Raw genomic sequence first — 5992 nt, forward strand, 5'->3', positions numbered from 1 at the left:
ATCAAAAACTGAAAAATTGGGCGTGCAAAATTATTCAGCCCCTTTACTTTCAGTGCAGCAAACTCTCTCCAGAAGTCCAGTGAGGATCTCTGAATGATCCAATGTTGACCTGATCACTCTGGATGAACTGCAGAGATCTACAGCTGAGGTGGGAGACTCTGTCCATAGGACAACAATCAGTCGTATATTGCACAAATCTGGCCTTTATGGAAGAGTGGCAAGAAGAAAGCCATTTCTTAAAGATATCCATAAAAAGTATTGTTTAAAGTTTGCCACAAGCCACCTGGGAGACACACCAAACATGTGGAAGAAGGTGCTCTGGTCAGATGAAACCAAAATTGAAATTTTTGGCAACAATGCAAAACGTTATCTTTGGCGTAAAAGCAACACAGCTCATCACCCTGAACACACCATGCCCACTGTCAAACATGGTGGTGGCAGCATCATGGTTTGGGCCTGCTTTTCTTCAGCAGGGACAGGGAAGATGGTTAAAATTGATGGGAATATGGATGGAGCCAAATACAGGACCATTCTGGAAGAAAACCTGATGGAGTCTGCAAAAGACCTGAGACTGGGATGGAGATTTGTCTTCCAACAAGACAATGATCCAAAACATAAAGCAAAATCTACAATGGAATGGTTCAAAAATAAACATATCCAGGTGTTAGAATGGCCAAGTCAAAGTCCAGACCTGAATCCAATCGAGAATCTGTGGAAAGAACTGAAAACTGCTGTTCACAAATGCTCTCCATCCATCCTCACTGAGCTCGAGCTGTTTTGCAAGGAGGAATGGGAAAGAATTTCAGTCTCTCGATGTGCAAAACTGATAGAGACATACCCCAAGCGACTTACAGCTGTAATCGCAGCAAAAGGTGGTGCTACAAAGTATTAACTTAAGGGGGCTGAATAATTTTGCACGCCCAATTTTTCAGTTTTTGATTTGTTAAAAAAGTTTGAAATATCCAATAAATGTCGTTCCACTTCATGATTGTGTCCCACTTGTTGTTGATTCGTCACAAAAAAATACAGTTTTATATCTTTATGTTTGAAGCCTGAAATGTGGCAAAAGGTCGCAAAGTTCAAGGGGGCCGAATACTTTCGCAAGGCACTGTACCAGGGACTGGGGATTCAGTTATGTTTGTATGCAGTCTGATGATATACCAGGGACTGGGGATGCAGTTAGGTTTATATGCAGTCTGATGATATACCAGGGCCTGGGGATGCAGTTAGGTTTGGATGCAGTCTAGTGATATACCAGGGCTTGGGGATGCACAGTTAGCTTTGTTTTCCTCTAGCTATTCTCCAGTTTGCTCCCAGCTGCTTTCGTAGAACATAGATCACTGTTAAACTAGGCTGCAGAGCGTTCCTAGTTTGACAGATAATTCAACCAGTGTGACCAGTGGGTTTCTTTTAAATGAATGAATATGAAACTGCCTTAAATACAGATATGAAGGACAGTATGTTTTAAATTCTCACTCAATATGCACTGCTCTATTTAAACGTCTCAATATAATATTTTTATTTAATGAAAGGAATGAAAAATAAACAAACGTATCTTAACTGCGTTACCCATTCCAGTCAGCAGACGGCGATGTGCGTCTTTCAGGCGTTGCTGCCTGCGTGACGTATAATCTAGTGGACGGAACACTGCAACATCAACAACAACGAGTCTGCCACCTTGGTAGCCAACAGCCGAAACATTTAGACTGTTTCTGTGCATATTTGCCTCTGTGTTTTAAATATACTTCTGACATCTAGTTAATTGCCCCGTTTTAAATGTTACACGTACATTGTTAGTCAACTAGCTGGCTTTATAAGTTAGCCTAGCACTAAACTAGTCGCTCATGCTAACAACTAGCTAGCTAACATCTCCGACCATGAGCTCACTAAGCTACTCTCCTCCTGCTAAAGAAGAGGAGGTCTGCTGGACGGAGAAAGAAGCTCTGGGCTGAACGTTGTCATGAAAGAGGAGAAGGAAGAGGAGGATGTTACAGTAAAATAAGAAGTAGAGGGTGAGGATGTTACAGTGAAAGAAGAGGAGAAAGAGGAGGATGCAGTTTTTGAAGTGAATGAGGAGAAAGAGGGAGAGAGAACTGTCGTATTGACAGAGGAGTCAGGAGATCGGATTACCACCAGTAAGTACAGTCTTAAAAAAGGGCACTAACTCTCCAAAGTTTTTTGAACGAATGTAGCAGCATGCTACTGAAATTCTATACTTGTAAATGTTGTTCTGTACTACAGGAATTTGTTATATAATGTGAAAGCTAAGTTTTAAAATGGGTGGTTAAAGCCCTGAATGCTGATTGGCGAGGCCGTATACCATAGGTATGACAAAACATGTATTTTTACTGTTCTGATTACGTTGGTAATCAGTTTATAGTTGCAATAATCCACCTCGGGTTTCTGATATATGGCCAATATACCACGGCTCAGGGCTGTATCCAGGCACTCTGTGTTGCGTTGTGCATAAGGACAGTCTTTAACCATGCTATATTGGCCATATACCACACTTCCTCAGGTCTTATTGCTTAACTGTGACATGTGTATACCATCAGAGTCCCCCCCCACCACAAAATCACAACTTAATTGTCTCACCAAATGGCAAACAAGTTATAAATGAAACGTTTGACGTGTCTATTGTTGACCTTGCATGGAGTGTGTAAATACGCAAAAAGCAGATTTTTAAATCATGTTGGAGAAATACAGAAAATAACAAACATTATTGATATGAAAAGGACACGTGTTTTGGGGAGACTAAACATATTAGCAAAAGGACAAGCGTTTTGGGGAGACTGATCATATTAGCAAAAGGACAAGCGTTTTGGGGAGACTGAACATATTAGCAAAAGGACACGCGTTTTGGGGAGACTGAACATATTAGTAAATGTTTGTTAGTCGACAAAAAACGGGCAAAATAGCCATTTGAAGGAAAGGCTGAACTACAGAATGATCATTTAGAAAAGATAGTCATTATTACTTTAGAGATGAAGTGGGACACCAACAAAACGTTAACATTGGATCAAATGCAGCCTGAAATAGTACTATATATATTATTATAGAGCTCTGATCAGCCTATAAACATGACATTATATATTATTTTAGAGCTCTGCTCAGCCTATAAACATGACATTATCTATTATTTTGGAGCTCTGCTCAGCCTATAAACATGACATTATCTATTATTATAGAGCTCTGCTCAGCCTATAAACATGACATTATCTATTATTTAGAGCTCTGCTCAGCCTATAAACATGACATTATGTATTATTTTAGAGCTCTGCTCAGCCTATAAACATGACATTATCTATTATTATAGAGCTCTGCTCAGCCTATAAACATGACATTATCTATTATTATAGAGCTCTGCTCAGCCTATAAACATTACATTATCTATTATAGAGCTCTGCTCAGCCTAAAACATGCCAATATCTATTATAGAGCTCTGTTCAGCCTATAAAAATGACATTATCTAGTATTATAGAGCTCTGCTCAGCCTAAAACATGACATTATCTAGTATTATAGAGCTCTTATTATGACATCAAGACATTCCCTGAGAAATTAGATTTGGAGCTCTACGTCATTTGTTCTTAAATCTCAACGTCACCAAGTTTATTTTTAATGATGTAATGTTGTGAAAACTGACCTCAAGTTATTGAGGGATCTAGTCTAGATTAAACCTCATTGCAAAAATCGCTGAAGTTGGAGACTTATCTCCCTCACCAACTTCAAACATCTGCTATCTGAGCAGCTAACCGATCGCTGCAGCTGTACATAGTCTATCGGTAAATAGCCCACCCAATTAACCTACATCATCCCCATACTGTTTATATTTATTTACTTTTCTGTTATTTTGCACACCAGTATCTCTACCTGTACATGACCATCTGACCATTTATCACTCCAGTGTTAATCTGCAAAATTGTAATTATTCGCCTACCTCCTCATGCCTTTTGCACACAATGTATATAGACTCTCTTTTTTTATTTCTACTATGTTATTGACTTGTTAATTGTTTACTCCATGTGTAACTCTGTGTTGTCTGTTCACACTGCTATGCTTTATCTTGGCCAGGTCGCAGTTGTAAATGAGAACTTGTTCTCAACTAGCCTACCTGGTGAAATAAAAAAATAAAAATAGGAAGACACTTATTTAATGCAGGTGTCATTCAGGTCTCTCTGTTTAACTAAATAATCTGTTTGTCTTTTGGCAGGAGAGAGACCAGACTCTGACAGCGGGAAGACTTCCTCAGAGGAAACAGACATGGAGACGCCTAACCAACACCACTGCGGAAAGAGTTTTAAGTGGTTAGGGAGCCTGAAAATGCATGATGCATGAGAGAACACACACAGGAGAGAAGCCTTAACACTGATCCCACTGTGGAAAGAGTGGTGGTTAGGTGGTTATGGGTCCTGAAAAAGCATGAGAGAAAACACACAGGAGAAAAGCCTTTCCAACATGCTAATACACAGGAGGAGAAGACATACCACTGCTCTCATTGTGAAAATACATTTTCCCAGTCAGAGGACCTGAAATCACACGAGAGAATAGAGAGGCTGTGTTCTGACTTTGTCCATGGCCAGGATTCACAGGGCCAGGGTGTCCGCTATAGGCACCTGGAAAAAATCAGCAGCGGACATTTCTGAACATTTATCCAACAGACCTGTACATCCATGAATGGATCTCTATAGTGTGTAACTATTTCTGCTGTATTCTGATGTATTGTTTAATTGTACTATGTTAGGTGTAATATTTGTGTTGTGGAGAAATGACCAGGCAGGAAACGGGAGTACAGTTAGTTTTCGTTTAGTCAAAACCCCTCGTGCTCTACAGTTCCCGGCACCCCAGTGCGCATGTGCATTTCCTATTAGGTGTAGTAACGTAACACTGCCGTAATGCATTACTGCTTAGTAACAGCACAGTAACTAATATAAACAGATGTAGATCCCAGATACTACATTAGGTATATTTATCTGTGGGTTTATTTCAACAGATTTTACTGATGCTATTAGATTTTACATTTATCTGTGGGTTTATTTAAACAGATTTCACTGATGCTATTAGACTGCTGTGTGGGGGGAGTTTTATATATACAGAGGCTTCAGAAAGTATTCACACCCCTTGACTTGTCCCACATGTTGTTGTGTTACCTCCTGAATGTATAATGGTTCCCCCTTGACTTGTCCCACATGTTGTGTTACATCCTAAGGAAGATGTAACACTGGTGGTCTTGATCTTTAGTCCTACATGGAACACAGAACAGACTGCCTCCCATCAAAGGAGGGACAATGTACAAAAGTATTTTATTGCCAAGATACTCTCCTTTCAACCTACATGATGACTAACAGATGTATAGAACGGGTCACAAGGTTAAGATTTGTATGAAAGATACTTAAAATTCTCAGCAGACAGTATCTGCTGTAAAAAGAGTAGTCTTTGTGTAGAGACCAGGGTCTGGCCCTGGGGTCATCTCTCCCTGGTACCATATAGAACAGAAACATTAATTCAAGCTCTGGAATGCGGTCTCTAAGTTTTATCACCAAAAATACATTGTAAATCTCCTGACAGTGTTTTCTCCCAGAGGCCCATCCTCAGTAGAACAGACAATAGTTATAAGACACTATGGGGGTGTCCACTGAAAGTTGACTAGTAACAACAACGGGGACCTAAAAGACACCCAACATGAGACCCAGTAAATCTGCCCAAGCATCAAACAAAATAAAAACCCACAACAAACTTAAAAACGGGAAGCAAACCAAAAAGGTGGTTAAAATAATTTATTACAATCAATACCATTCATACTATTACAAAATCATAATTCTCATTCATTCTTAATAAAATTCTATTTACAAAAACATCAAATTAAAAACAAACCTCAGGGGAGCATCGTCCCTCCCCGTCATACCTAACCAATACCTAACCCTTTCCCTATCTCCCCTTCCCTAATCTATCCCCTTACCAAACTCACTCTAACACTCCCAGCCCTAAACCCCC

The 5992-nt window shown here is 39.7% G+C and overlaps 1 long non-coding RNA gene across 1 annotated transcript; it reads left to right on the forward strand.

Moving 5' to 3' along the window:
- Positions 1-1974: 1974 nt before the first annotated feature.
- LOC121841603 lies at positions 1975-5409 on the forward strand. The gene is made up of 2 exons (XR_006080617.1): positions 1975-2135; positions 4212-5409. It is a non-coding gene; the product is annotated as an uncharacterized LOC121841603 (long non-coding RNA).
- The last annotated feature ends 583 nt before the right edge of the window (positions 5410-5992 follow it).

This window comes from Oncorhynchus tshawytscha, linkage group LG32, assembly GCF_018296145.1.
Source record: "Oncorhynchus tshawytscha isolate Ot180627B linkage group LG32, Otsh_v2.0, whole genome shotgun sequence".
In the NCBI taxonomy this organism is placed as follows: Eukaryota; Metazoa; Chordata; class Actinopteri; order Salmoniformes; family Salmonidae; genus Oncorhynchus; species Oncorhynchus tshawytscha.